We start from the raw sequence: 16,272 nt of genomic DNA, 5'->3' as shown, positions 1-16,272 counted from the left end.
TGCTTTAACTGAAGAAGAAATCATTATTGCAATTAGACAAAAAGAGAAAGGAAATAATCATGAGGATGATAGTACGGAAATGCAAAAAGTTTCGTGCCATGAAGCTCTAAAGATGCTTGAGAAGCTAGAAATATTGTGGCTTCAACAAGAATGTGTCCATGCTAGCGAGTTATTATATACCCGCAAGTTAGAAGATTTGGTAACAACTCTAAAGCATAAATCATTGTCCCAAACAACTTTAGATAAATATTTTATTTCATCATAAACCTTTAATATAACATAACATATATTTTTTTTTGCAATATACAAATAATTATTACTGTGTGGAGGTAACTTTTCTTAAGACGAGAATTAAAAAAAATTATAACTTATTACAATATGAAGTTTATTCTTATTTATAACTATCCCAAATTGGGAATAAAATTTTTTATGACTATGTAGAGTTTATTCCTATATAAACTATAGAGAGGTTTTACTGTATATATAAAAGTTACAAAAGGGTTACTAGACCTCAGAAATGATGCCAGAAGATTATAAAGTTTATGCATGTAGGAAATTATGATAACTGACCTACATGGAGATAGCCGATCAACATAACAATCGGTCAAATGGTCAAGACTCTCCTCTTATCCCACACACACACGCTTACACCCACATACCTTCTAACATCATCTAAAAGGGTTAGTGGAAATAAAAGCATATTAGAAACACAAATGAAGATAATATATGAAATATTTTTGCTATTCTTACCATTATCAGAATATTAATACATCCTTGAGGTTGAAAGAGAGTTTAAGGGTATTAAAGAAACAGGAAAAGAAAATGTGCAAGAGAGATTTGAAACATGGAAAGAAAATGTGCAAGAGAGATTTTTTACACAATGCTTTCTTCTTCTCCAAATGAGAAGAGAATTCTCTAATTTATAGAGAAATACAAAGAGCTTACACTTAATACATGGGCTTTTTTTTTTTTTTTGTTTTTTTACACACTTTGTCTACTATATTTGACTTTTTTTTATTTTAAACAAAAGATATTCTACTTGAGATGGCAAACCGTCATATAATCCACATCTATTTTACAATAAACATAAAAGACATAAACATTTATTTTAAGACATGTAGTATTTTATCTTGACAACTCTAACTGCAAAAGATTTTTAATCATCTGACAAGTTTGTAAAATGTCACGAGTCATCGTCACAGAAATCGAGACACCCCATTACGTGAATCCAATTATAAAATAATCTTATATATACACACATCAGAAAATCTTTCCCTTTAGTGCATGTGCACATTAATGTAAATCACATGATATTTTGAGTCCATATCACATATCAATTTGAATCTATATATTTAAAACTAATATTTTTATCATAAAAATATATCTAAAAATAATGCCTATAAGTCTATTTGATTCGATAATGGAACGGTAAATACACTCAAGATTAGAATCATAAAGATTTTAAATTTGAGGTATTTAAATAGTTATTCATTTACCAGCATAATTCTCAAACCCCAGCCCAATTATTAGACCCCAGGCTGGGCCAGCCACGCCACTCTTCTTGTCCTTATCCTCCTCCCTAAGGTACTTCTACCTCTTTGATCCTCAACACAATAACAATGGCGGAATATAATATTGTAATGTTTCCCTACATGGGTCAAGGCCATATAAACCTTTCTCTAGCTTTAGCCCTTCGAATAGAGAAATCAAAGAAATATACCATTTGTTAACACTCCTCTAAAGATCAAGAAACTCAGATCATGTCTCCCTCGAAACTCCTCCATTTATCTCCGTGAAATCCCTTTTAATAGCTCGGATCATGACCTCCCTCCTAATTCTGAAAACATGGATTCTCTTCCATTTTATCTTCTTATCAATCTCTTTCAAGCTTCTTTATCTTTAAAAACCCATTTCAGGAAACTTAGCTCTGATCTTATCCATGAAAAAATTGGACAAAAACCAGTTTGTATCATCTCGGACATGTTTTTAGGATGGTGTCAAGAGATAGCACAAGAGTTTGGTGTGTTTCATGCTATATTTATTAGTGGTGGTGGTTTTGGCTTTTCTTGTTTCTAATCTTTGTGGCTTAATTTACCTCACCGGAACCCAGATTCTACTGAATTTGTATTGCCTGATTTTCCTGAAGCTTCTACTCTTCATGTTACTCGGATGTCAGATACTCTAAGGGTCTGCTTGGAAGTTTTATGGTAACGGTTATGAGGATAAACTATCGTAGCGGTTTTGAGGGTAAACCACTGTAGCAGTTTTGAAGAGTTTTTAGTCGCGGTTTTTAAAACACCCAAGCTGTGCTTGGGAGTTTATTTTCTAATGGTTCTGGCAGTTTTTAAAAATGATAAATTTATATATATGTCCATAAAAATACCCCAACTTCAACTGGTACTTGGGAGTTTTTTTTTTCAATTACCAATACTTAGTATCGAAGTTCCTTCCAAGTTTAATTTATTTGTAAGTTCTTCATTGTATATTATTTAATTTATTTGTATGTTCTCACTAAAATATGTAATTTAGTTGATGACATTCGTTATGCTGGCACTATTAGCATACTTGGTAATTTGACTTCCACTCAACAACTAGATTTGCTGAAAATATATGCAAAAGAAGCCAAATTGAGCTTCCCACATTACCAATGAGTTTGGGTTTTCCATTGAATAACCCAATTCATATCCAAGAACAGCAAACTCTGAAAGAGATTCATGATAGTGAAAAGGGGTTATTTTGGGATAAAATTTTTAAACCAGCCAAAATACCCCGATTTGGGGTGTTTTATAAACCCCTCAAAAATACACTATACTGGTTTTGGGGGGTTTTTAAACCAGTCAATAAAAAATCTGGCAAGTAATGGTTTTAGAACACCTAAACCAGTCTAATTAAAAATCCCCCAAAACCAGTGGAAAAAAAACTTCCAAGCAGACCCTAAGAGTTGCTGAAGAGAGTGATTCACATTCAAGTTTTCTAAGGAAAGCGTTTTCTTACTTGAATAAGCTGATGGAATTTTGGTCAATACAGTAGAGGAGCTTGACACTATTGGGCTGATGTATTTTAGGAGAAAATTTGGCCTACAGGTTTGGCCTATTGGGCCTGTTCTTTTGACTCCATGAAGCTGAGCTCGAAGCAGAAAAGATTTATGAATCTCCGTAGAGGTATGTAAAAATTGGTTTGATAAGAAGCCTTCTTGTTCAGTTCTCTACGTGTCATTTGGGTCACAGAACATTATATCTACATCAAATATGATGCAATTGGCACTGGCTTTAGAGTAGGACTGTAAACGAGTCGAGCCAGCTCTGCTCGACTCGGTTAGAGCTCGTTTGGAGCTCGACTCGGTTATTATCGAGTCGACTCGGCTTGAACTCGGTTTGTTAACCGAGTTGAGTTCGAACACAGTGAAGCTCGGCTCGTGGGCTCGCGAGCCTGGTCCGGCTCGAGTAAACATTATACACTTATGCAGGGTGCTTTGGTATTTTTTAAACCATGATGTATTAAACTGATATTTTTCAATAAAAAACTTTGAAAAATAAAATAGAAGTGAGCGTTGGGCAATGGGCACCATATACTGACATACATAGTCACCAACTCTCATTATATCCATAATTCTGCATACTCTCTTCTGTCCTTTTAATGCTTTCAGTCACTTCTCTTCTCTCTCAACTCAACCACGTCTTCTTCTTCAACATTTCTTCTTCTTCTCTTCTTTATTTTACTTCTCTCTTCTTCTTTCTTTTTCACTTTCAGTTAATCAACATTTTTCACTTTCAGCTAATGTTGATAATGATCACACCCTCAAAACTTACATCGTCAAAGTCCACTACGATGCCAAGCCCTCAATTTTCCCAACTCACAAACACTAGTACGAGTCCTCCCTTTCCTCCTCAACCTCTTTCATCCACAATTACGACACTGTCATCCATGGCTTCTCCTCTAGACTCACTTCTTCTGAAGCTCAACAACTCAAAACTTTACCCCATATCATTGCTCTCATTCCTTAACGAGCTCGTGAGCCTTAACGAGCTCGAGCTTGATATCGTCTCAATTCTAAGGCTTGCCAGGCTCGAGCTCGACACTATAGTAAATGAGCTGAGCTCGATAAGTCAAAAGCTCGGCTTGGCTCGGCTCGTTTATAGTCCTACTTTAGAGGGTTGTGGCAAGAATTTCATTTGGGTTGTTAGGCCACCATTAGGCTTTGATATAAACTCTGAATTCAGAGCCAATGAATCGTTGCAAGAAGGGTTTGAAGAGAGAATCAAAGACTCGGGACTTGCACTAATAGTTCATAAATGGGCACCCTAGGTGGAGATTTTATCTCATAAATCATTATTCGCATTTTTGAGTCATTGTGGATGGAACTCTGTGCTTGAATCACTGAGCCACGGCGTGCCGATGATCAGGTGGGCTACGGCGGCGGAGTAGTTTTATAATGTGAAGTTCCTAGAAGAACAGATTGGGGTATGTGTGGAGTTTGCTAGAGGGAGGAGTTGTGAGATTTTTCATGAGGAAATAGTGGCGAAAATTGAGATGGTGATGAATGAAAATGAGAAAGGAAAGGAATTGAAAAAGAAAGCTTTGGAAATTAAGGAGATAATTAACAATGCTACCAAAGATGAAGAGAATTTTAAAGGGTCTTTTGTGGAAGCCATGGATCAATTCCTGGATTGAAGATAAAAGGAAGATCTAACAATTGAAGTTTAAGATATTAATTATTGTATATGAGAATGAGATTATGGTAATGGATCTATTTTCTTAATATTATTTATTCATTTATTAGTAACATTAATTGTTGTTAGACCATGAATAGATAAAGCTAATGGAATTTTGTTCAACAAAGAAGATGCTTATCTATTACTCTTACAGTTTTTGTCAACCTCCCCCATAAACTATTTAAAATAAATCACTTATAAACCCAAACACTAACTCTGTTATCATTCTGTTAGTCAAAAGTGCATGTTGGATAGTTGGAGTCCTATACCGACTAGACACGCTCGAGCTTACTAGTTTATAAGAGGGGGTAATCATCCAATTCAACAAGGCCTTATTGGATGAGAAGTCAGACTCATCTCAAATTTTATCATAGTATCAGAGCCCAGGTTCAGTTCAATTGAGGGCTTGACTAACGGGTGAGGAGTTAGAGCCAACAACTACCTCCATCAACAGGCATGACCCAATATATGAGCTTGATCGTGAGGAGTGTTGGAGTCTCATAATGACTAGACACGCTCAAACCTACTGGTTTATAAGAGGGGATAATCCTCTCATTCAACAAGGTCTTATTGGGTGAGGAGTCAGCTCAAATTCTATCAGTGCCAATATATTAATTTTTCATGTTTATTGACCAGTTTCACATTTGTTGACCTAGTTCACCATGAACTCCAGTTTCAATTAACATCACATTCAATCAAATATTAATTCATCTATATATGCATCATCTCTATCCACTTAATAAACAACCAAATTATAAGAAATTGACCAAATTATAAGAAAGGTCAAATCATTTCTCCCTCCAAAATGAAATCCCTTTAAATAGGCCACATCATGACCTGCCTCCTAATTCTGAAAACATGGATTCTCTTCCATTCATCTTCTTATCAACCTCTTTCAAGCTTCTTCATCTTTGAATCTCCATTTCGGGAAAATTATCTATAATCTTATCGATGAACAGAATAGCACTCGAGTTTGTTTATCATCTATCGATCTGATTCTTGGACATGTTCTTAGGATGGTGTGAAGAAATAGCACTAGAATTTGACGTCCTTCATGCTACATTTAGTTGTGGTAGTGGTTTTGGGTTTGCTTGTTTTTACTCTTTGTGGCTAAATTTACCTTATTGGAACGTAGGTTTTGATGAATGTGTGTTGCCGGATTTTCCTGAAGCTTCTATATTTCAAGTTACTCGTATAACAAATTTTTTAAGATTTGTGGATAATAATGATTCATTTTTCAAGTTTTTAACGTGAAAAACCTCTCAAGATGAAAGGAAAATCCACGACGTGACAGCAAACCATCCCACAAAAAACTTCACTAATCAAATAATGTGTTACAATAGAGCTTTTCCCTAAACAAAGACGCGTATAATTATCAATTTATTATTATTATTTTTTTTAATCAAAAGTAGGTATCAATATATTGTGTCAAAAATTTGGGTACTCTCATCAATAGAGGCAATACAAGAGAGGAAATTATGATCCAAATTGGTAACTTTGATCACCACCAACAACATACTACATTTTACTAGGATTGGAGGAAGATTCATTGTTGAATTGCGAACTCTTTCAAATTTTTTTTTATTTTTTTAATTTTATTTGGGCTTCGGGCTTCATTCCCATTTTACATGCCCGAACCCACACGGAGAGGACATCCCAACGATAACTTTCTAAGTGGAATGTAAGGATTCAATTCAATAGTTGTAAAACGACCTTTTAGGTCCAAATAATAGAGACTGATCTGAGATGAAAACAAGATAAACAAGTCACAATATAATCAAAATTCAAAAAGCTCTGATTTTGTAAAAGAGGAAACTGCACTGCTACACTCACCAATTTAAATATGTGATTGCCGACAAATTAGGAAAAGGATGGTGACTATTAGCATCAATTTTTTCTTTTCTTTTTTATCTCAAGTGTTTTCAGAAATGGGGTGTTTTTATTTGGGTATGAATATAGTCCCACGCCAATATTTTATTAGTTTCCCTGATTGAATTTTTACTCCTTTAATTATAAATGGAAGTAAATCCTTACCGATACTATAGAGGGATTAAAAGTTATCCCAGGATCAATTATTAGACCCCAGGCTGGGCCAGCCACGCCACTTTCTTGTCCTTATCCTCCTCCTAAGGTACTTCTAGCTCTTTGCTCAACACAATAACAATGGCGGAATATAATATTGTAATGTTTCCCTACATGGGTCAAGGCACATATAAACCTTTCTCTAGCTTTAGCCCTTCGAATAGGGAAATCAAAGAAATATCCATTTGTTAACAATCCTCTAAATATCAAGAAACTCAGGTCATGTCTCCCTCGAAATCCTCCATTTATCTCCGTGAAATCCCTTTTAATAGCTCGGATCATGACTCCCTCTAATTCTGAAAACATGGATTCTCTTCCATTTTATCTTCTTATCAATCTCTTTCAAGCTTCTTTATCTTTAAAAACCCATTTCAGGAAACTTAGCTCTGATCTTATCCATGAAAAAATTGGACAAAAACCAGTTTGTATCATCTCGGACTTGTTTTTAGGATGGTGTCAAGAGATAGCACAAGAGTTTGGTGTGTTCATGCTATATTTATTAGTGGTGGTGGTTTGGTTTTTCTTGTTTCTAATCTTTGTGGCTTAATTTACCTCACCGGAACCCGATTCTACTGAATTTGTATTGGCTGATTTCCTGAAGCTTCTACTCTTCATGTTACTCAGATGTCAGATACTCTAAGGGTCTGCTTGGAGTTTTATTGTAACGGTTATGAGAGTAAATCATCGTAGCGTGTTTGAGGGTAAACCACCGTAGCAGTTTTGAAGAGTTTTTAGTAGCGTTTTTAAAACACCCAACTGTGCTTGGGAGTTTATTTTCTAATGGTTCTGAAGTTTTTAAAAATGATAAATTACATATATGCCCATAAAAATACCCCAACTTCACCGGTACTTGGGAGTTTTTTTTTTTCAATTATCAACCTTGTATCAAGTTCCTTCCAAGTTTAATTTATTTGTAAGTCTTCATTGTATATTATTTAATTTATTGTATGTTCTCACAAAATATGTAATTTAGTTGATGACATTCGTTATGGTGCACTATTAGCATACTGGTAATTTGACTTCCACTCAAAAACTAGATTTGCTGAAATATATGCAAAAGAAGCCAAATTGAGCTTCCCACATTACTAATGAGTTTGGGTTTTCCATTGAATAACCCAATTCATATCCAATAACAGCAAACTCTGAAAGAGATTCATGATAGTGGAAAGGGGTTATTTTGGGATAAAATTTTTAAACCAGCCAAAACATCCCGATTTGGGGTGTTTTATAAACCCTCAAAATACACTACACTGGTTTTGGGGGTTTTAAACCAGTCAAACCATTATAAAAATCTGGCAAGTAAGGGTTTTAGAACACCTAAACCAGTTAATTAAAAATCCCCCAAAACCAGAGGAAAAAAAACTCCCAAGCAGACCCTAAGAGTTGCTGAAGAGAGTGATTCACATTCAAGTTTTAAGGAAAGCGTTTCTTACTCGAGTAAGTGATGGAATTTTGGTCAATAAAGTAGAAGACTGACACTATTGGGCTGATGTATTTTAGGAGAAAATTTGGCCGACAGTTGGCCTATTGGGCCTGTTCTTTTGACTCCAGAAGCCTGAGCTCGAAGAAAAGATTTCGGAATCTCCGTAGAGGTATGTGAAAATTGGTTGATTAGAAGCCTTCTTGTTCAGTTTCTACATGTCATTTGGGTCACCGAACACTATATCTACATCAAATATGATGCAATTGGCATGGCTTTAGAGTAGGACTGTAAACGAGTCAGCAGCTCGCTCAACTCGGTTAGAGCTCGTTTGGAGCCGACTCGTATTATCGAGTCGACTTGGCTCGAACTCGGTTTGTTAACGAGTTGAGTTGAACACAGTGAAGCTCGGCTCGTGGGCTCGCAAGCCGGTCCGGCTCGAGGAAACATTATACACTATGCAGGGTGCTTTGGTATTTTTTAAACCATGAGTATTAAACTGATATTTTCCAATAAAAAACTTTGAAAAATAAAATAGAAGGAGCGGTGGCGATGGGCACCATATACTGACATATATAGTCACCAACTCTACTGTATCCACAATTCCGCATACTCTCTTCTGTCCTTTTAATGCTTCAGTCACTTCTCTTCTCTCTCAACTCAACCACGTCTTCTTCTTCAACCTTCTTCTTCTTCTTTCTTCATTTTACTTCTCTCTTCTTCTTCTTTTTCACTTCAGCTAATCAACATTTTTCACTTTCAGCTAATGTTGATAATGATCACACCCTCAAAACTTACATCGTCAAAGTCCATACAATGCCAAGCCTCAATTTTCCCAACTCACAAACGCTAGTACGAGTCCTCCCTTTCCTCCTCCACCTCTTCATCCACAATTACGACACTGTCATCCATGGCTTTCCTCTAGACTCACTTCTTCTGAAGCTCAACAACTCAAAACTTTCCCCCATATCATTGCTCTCTTCTTAACGAGCTCACGAGCCTTAACGAGCTCGAGCTCAATATCGGGCTCTCGAGCTCGCCTTAAACCGACCGAGCTCGAGTTCGAGTCTCAATTCTAAGGCTCGCTAGGCTCGAGCTCAAACTCAAGCTCGACACTGTAAAATGATCTAAGCTCGAAGTCAAAAGCTCAGCTCGGCTTGGCTGGCTCGTTTACAGTCCTACTTTAGAGGGTTGTGGCAAGAATTTCATTTGGGTTGTTAGGCCACCATTAGGCTTTGATAAAACTCTAATTCAGAGCCAATGAATCGCTACCAGAAGGGTTTGAAGAGAGAATCAAAGACTCGGACTTGGACTAATAGTTCATAAATTAAAAGAGAAGGGAAATATTTTTCTAAGAAAACTCTATCCCAAAGCTACCTCATTTGGATTTTCAAATTGATAGTTGGAAAAGTTCAAGCAACGACATGCAATTCATTCCTTTCGTCGTTTTGGAGGAAAGCTGTTCAGTTAATATGGAGAAAATTGAAGCTAGTTTGCCATCAATAAGAGAGGAATAAGACAAATGGACTTGGAAGAACATTTATAATATGGATGAAACTGGCTTATTTTATCAAGTGCAAGCCGATAACTCTCTTGCAACAAAGCAGTTGGAGGGTTGAAAGCAAAACAAAGAGAGGATTACAATTGTTATTTGTTGCAATGGCGATGGCTATGACAAACTTCCGCTTTGGGTCATCGGTAAGTTTCTTAATCCAAGATGCTTTAATAATGTTAACCGTGATAACCTCAATTGCAAGTATCGAGCGAATTCAAATGCATGGATGACATCTTTGTTTTTTATGGAATAGCTTAAGTGGTTTGATAGCCGTTTGGATAGAAATGTCTTGCTTATATTGGATAATTGTACCGCACATGGCAAAAAGGAGAATCTCCCCCCACTTCATCACACAATTGTTCTGTTCCTACCACCAGCTAGCACTTCCAAAATCCAGCCATGTGATGCAGGCATTATTAGAAATTTCAAATGTCATTATCGGCAACGCTTTAATCGCTTACTTTTAAAACGGGTAGAAGATCATGTATTGGAACCAGAAAAGATAAGTATCCTTGATGGAATTGTAAATGTAGTTGTTGCATGGTCAATTGATATGACGCCACAGACAATTATCAATTGTTTTAAGCATTGCAAAATTAGGACCTCCGATATCGATGAATTGCAAGTTACAAATGAAGTAGATGAAGAGAATGGAAAAGTCATCGCAGAATTGAGTGATCAAATTCGACAACTTCACTACACTAATCGAATGGATATTAATGTCTTCTTGGATCATCCAAATAAGCAATAAGTTGTATATGCTTTAACTGAAGAAGAAATCATTAATGCAATTAGACAAGAAGAGAAAGGAAATAATTATGAGGATGATAGTATGAAAATGCAAAAAGTTTTGTGCCATGAAGCTCTAAAGATGCTTGAGAAGCTAGAAATATTGTGGCTTCAACAAGAATGTGTCCATGCTAGCGAGTTATTATATACCTGCAAGTTAGAAGATTTGGTAACAACTCCAAAGCATAAATCATTGTCCCAAACAACTTTAGATAAATATTTTATTTCATCATAAACCTTTAATGTAACATAGCATATATATTTTTTTGCAATATACAAATAATTATTACTCTTTTCTTAAGACGGGAAATTAAAAAAATTATAACTTATTACAATGTGGAGTTTATTCTTATTTATAACTATCCCAAATTGGGAATAGAATTTTTTATGACTATGTAGAGTTTATTCCTATATAGACTATAGAGAGGTTTTACTGTATATATCAAAGTTACAAAAGGGTTACTAGACCTCAGAAATGATGCTAAAAGATTATAAAGTTTATGCATGTAGGAAATTATGATAACTGACCTACATGAAGATAGCCAATCAACATAACAATCGGTCAAATGGTCAAGACTCTCATCTTATCCCCCACACACACGCTTACACCCACATACCTTCTAACATCATCTAAAAGGGTTAGTGGAAATAAAAGCGTATTAGAAACACAAATGAAGATAATATATGAAATATTTTTGCTATTCTTACCATTATCAGAATATTACTACATCCTTGAGGTTGAAAGAGAGTTTAAGGGTATTAAAGAAACAGGAAAGGAAAATGTGCAAGAGAGATTTGAAACATGGAAAGAAAATGTGCAAGAGAGATTTTTTACACAATGCTTTCTTCTTCTCCAAATGAGAAGAGAATTCTCTAATTTATAGAGAAATACAAAGAGCTTACACTTAATACATGGGCTTTTTTTTTTTTTTTGTTTTTTTACACACTTTGTCTACTATATTTGACTTTTTTTTATTTTAAACAAAAGATATTCTACTTGAGATGGCAAACCGTCATATAATCCACATCTATTTTACAATAAACATAAAAGACATAAACATTTATTTTAAGACATGTAGTATTTTATCTTGACAACTCTAACTGCAAAAGATTTTTAATCATCTGACAAGTTTGTAAAATGTCACGAGTCATCGTCACAGAAATCGAGACACCCCATTACGTGAATCCAATTATAAAATAATCTTATATATACACACATCAGAAAATCTTTCCCTTTAGTGCATGTGCACATTAATGTAAATCACATGATATTTTGAGTCCATATCACATATCAATTTGAATCTATATATTTAAAACTAATATTTTTATCATAAAAATATATCTAAAAATAATGCCTATAAGTCTATTTGATTCGATAATGGAACGGTAAATACACTCAAGATTAGAATCATAAAGATTTTAAATTTGAGGTATTTAAATAGTTATTCATTTACCAGCATAATTCTCAAACCCCAGCCCAATTATTAGACCCCAGGCTGGGCCAGCCACGCCACTCTTCTTGTCCTTATCCTCCTCCCTAAGGTACTTCTACCTCTTTGATCCTCAACACAATAACAATGGCGGAATATAATATTGTAATGTTTCCCTACATGGGTCAAGGCCATATAAACCTTTCTCTAGCTTTAGCCCTTCGAATAGGGAAATCAAAGAAATATACCATTTGTTAACACTCCTCTAAATATCAAGAAACTCAGGTCATGTCTCCCTCGAAACTCCTCCATTTATCTCCGTGAAATCCCTTTTAATAGCTCGGATCATGACCTCCCTCCTAATTCTGAAAACATGGATTCTCTTCCATTTTATCTTCTTATCAATCTCTTTCAAGCTTCTTTATCTTTAAAACCCCATTTCAGGAAACTTAGCTCTGATCTTATCCATGAAAAAATTGGACAAAAACCAGTTTGTATCATCTCGGACTTGTTTTTAGGATGGTGTCAAGAGATAGCACAAGAGTTTGGTGTGTTTCATGCTATATTTATTAGTGGTGGTGGTTTTGGTTTTTCTTGTTTCTAATCTTTGTGGCTTAATTTACCTCACCGGAACCCAGATTCTACTGAATTTGTATTGGCTGATTTTCCTGAAGCTTCTACTCTTCATGTTACTCAGATGTCAGATACTCTAAGGGTCTGCTTGGGAGTTTTATGGTAACGGTTATGAGAGTAAATCATCGTAGCGGTTTTGAGGGTAAACCACCGTAGCAGTTTTGAAGAGTTTTTAGTAGCGGTTTTTAAAACACCCAACCTGTGCTTGGGAGTTTATTTTCTAATGGTTCTGACAGTTTTTAAAAATGATAAATTTACATATATGCCCATAAAAATACCCCAACTTCAACCGGTACTTGGGAGTTTTTTTTTTTCAATTATCAACACTTAGTATCAAAGTTCCTTCCAAGTTTAATTTATTTGTAAGTTCTTCATTGTATATTATTTAATTTATTTGTATGTTCTCACTAAAATATGTAATTTAGTTGATGACATTCGTTATGGTAGCACTATTAGCATACTTGGTAATTTGACTTCCACTCAACAACTAGATTTGCTGAAAATATATGCAAAAGAAGCCAAATTGAGCTTCCCACATTACTAATGAGTTTGGGTTTTCCATTGAATAACCCAATTCATATCCAATAACAGCAAACTCTGAAAGAGATTCATGATAGTGGAAAGGGGTTATTTTGGGATAAAATTTTTAAACCAGCCAAAACATCCCGATTTGGGGTGTTTTATAAACCCCTCAAAAATACACTACACTGGTTTTGGGGGTTTTTAAACCAGTCAAAACCAGTCTATAAAAAATCTGGCAAGTAAGGGTTTTAGAACACCTAAACCAGTCTAATTAAAAATCCCCCAAAACCAGAGGAAAAAAAACTCCCAAGCAGACCCTAAGAGTTGCTGAAGAGAGTGATTCACATTCAAGTTTTCTAAGGAAAGCGTTTTCTTACTCGAGTAAGCTGATGGAATTTTGGTCAATAAAGTAGAAGAGCTTGACACTATTGGGCTGATGTATTTTAGGAGAAAATTTGGCCGACAAGTTTGGCCTATTGGGCCTGTTCTTTTGACTCCAGGAAGCCGAGCTCGAAGCAGAAAAGATTTCGGAATCTCCGTAGAGGTATGTGAAAATTGGCTTGATTAGAAGCCTTCTTGTTCAGTTCTCTACATGTCATTTGGGTCACCGAACACTATATCTACATCAAATATGATGCAATTGGCAATGGCTTTAGAGTATGACTGTAAACGAGTCGAGCCAGCTCGGCTCAACTCGGTTAGAGCTCGTTTGGAGCTCGACTCAGTTATTATCGAGTCGACTTGGCTCGAACTCGGTTTGTTAACCGAGTTGAGCTTGAACACAGTGAAGCTCGGCTCGTGGGCTCGCAAGCCTGGTCCGGCTCGAGTAAACATTATACACTTATGCAGGGTGCTTTGGTATTTTTTAAACCATGAGGTATTAAACTGATATTTTCCAATAAAAAACTTTGAAAAATAAAATAGAAGTGAGCGGTGGGCGATGGGCACCATATACTGACATATATAGTCACCAACTCTCACTGTATCCACAATTCCGCATACTCTCTTCTGTCCTTTTAATGCTTCAGTCACTTCTCTTCTCTCTCAACTCAACCACGTCTTCTTCTTCAACCTTTCTTCTTCTTCTCTTCTTCATTTTACTTCTCTCTTCTTCTTTCTTTTTCACTTTCAGCTAATCAACATTTTTCACTTTCAGCTAATGTTGATAATGATCACACCCTCAAAACTTACATCGTCAAAGTCCACTACAATGCCAAGCCCTCAATTTTCCCAACTCACAAACGCTAGTACGAGTCCTCCCTTTCCTCCTCCACCTCTTTCATCCACAATTACGACACTGTCATCCATGGCTTCTCCTCTAGACTCACTTCTTCTGAAGCTCAACAACTCAAAACTTTCCCCCATATCATTGCTCTCATTCCTTAACGAGCTCACGAGCCTTAACGAGCTCGAGCTCAATATCGGGCTCTCGAGCTCGCCTTAAACTCGACCGAGCTCGAGTTCGAGTCTCAATTCTAAGGCTCGCTAGGCTCGAGCTCAAACTCAAGCTCGACACTGTAGTAAATGATCTAAGCTCGATAAGTCAAAAGCTCAGCTCGGCTTGGCTCGGCTCGTTTACAGTCCTACTTTAGAGGGTTGTGGCAAGAATTTCATTTGGGTTGTTAGGCCACCATTAGGCTTTGATATAAACTCTAAATTCAGAGCCAATGAATCGTTGCAAGAAGGGTTTGAAGAGAGAATCAAAGACTCGGGACTTGGACTAATAGTTCATAAATGGGCACCCCAGGTGGAGATTTTATCTCATAAATCATTATCCGCATTTTTGAGTCATTGTGGATGGAACTCTGTGCTTGAATCACTGAGCCACGGCGTGCCGATGATCAGGTGGGCTACGGCGGCGGAGTAGTTTTATAATGTGAAGTTCCTAGAAGAACAGATTGGGGTATGTGTGGAGTTTGCTAGAGGGAGGAGTTGTGAGATTTTTCATGAGGAAATAGTGGCGAAAATTGAGATGGTGATGAATGAAAATGAGAAAGGAAAGGAATTGAAAAAGAAAGCTTTGGAAATTAAGGAGATAATTAACAATGCTACCAAAGATGAAGAGAATTTTAAAGGGTCTTTTGTGGAAGCCATGGATCAATTCCTGGATTGAAGATAAAAGGAAGATCTAACAATTGAAGTTTAAGATATTAATTATTGTATATGAGAATGAGATTATGGTAATGGATCTATTTTCTTAATATTATTTATTCATTTATTAGTAACATTAATTGTTGTTAGACCATGAATAGATAAAGCTAATGGAATTTTGTTCAACAAAGCAGATGCTTATCTATTACTCTTACAGTTTTTGTCAACCTCCCCCATAAACTATTTAAAATAAATCACTTATAAACCCAAACACTAACTCTGTTATCATTCTGTTAGTCAAAAGTGCATGTTGGATAGTTGGAGTCCTATACCGACTAGACACGCTCGAGCTTACTAGTTTATAAGAGGGGGTAATCATCCTATTCAACAAGGCCTTATTGGATGAGAAGTCAGACTCATCTCAAATTTTATCATAGTATCAGAGCCCAGGTTCAGTTCAATTGAGGGCTTGACTAACGGGTGAGGAGTTAGAGCCAACAACTACCTCCATCAACAGGCATGACCCAATATATGAGCTTGATCGTGAGGAGTGTTGGAGTCTCATAATGACTAGACACGCTCAAACCTACTGGTTTATAAGAGGGGATAATCCTCTCATTCAACAAGGTCTTATTGGGTGAGGAGTCAGCTCAAATTCTATCAGTGCCAATATATTAATTTTTCATGTTTATTGACCAGTTTCACATTTGTTGACCTAGTTCACCATGAACTCCAGTTTCAATTAACATCACATTCAATCAAATATTAATTCATCTATATATGCATCATCTCTATCCACTTAATAAACAACCAAATTATAAGAAATTGACCAAATTATAAGAAAGGTCAAATCATTTCTCCCTCCAAAATGAAATCCCTTTAAATAGGCCACATCATGACCTGCCTCCTAATTCTGAAAACATGGATTCTCTTCCATTCATCTTCTTATCAACCTCTTTCAAGCTTCTTCATCTTTGAATCTCCATTTCGGGAAAATTATCTATAATCTTATCGATGAACAGAATAGCACTCGAGTTT

The 16,272-nt window shown here is 36.0% G+C and overlaps 2 pseudogenes; both read left to right on the top strand.

Moving 5' to 3' along the window:
- The first annotated feature begins 1,619 nt into the window (after positions 1 to 1,619).
- On the top strand, positions 1,620 to 2,211 carry LOC116116018 (annotated as a pseudogene).
- Positions 2,212 to 12,135: 9,924 nt separating this feature from the next.
- On the top strand, positions 12,136 to 15,256 carry LOC116116017 (annotated as a pseudogene).
- Positions 15,257 to 16,272: the final 1,016 nt, after the last annotated feature.

This window comes from Pistacia vera, unplaced genomic scaffold (assembly GCF_008641045.1).
Source record: "Pistacia vera cultivar Batoury unplaced genomic scaffold, PisVer_v2 Contig76, whole genome shotgun sequence".
NCBI lineage: Eukaryota > Viridiplantae > Streptophyta > Magnoliopsida > Sapindales > Anacardiaceae > Pistacia > Pistacia vera.
This window is presented reverse-complemented; position numbering and strand designations above follow the sequence as displayed.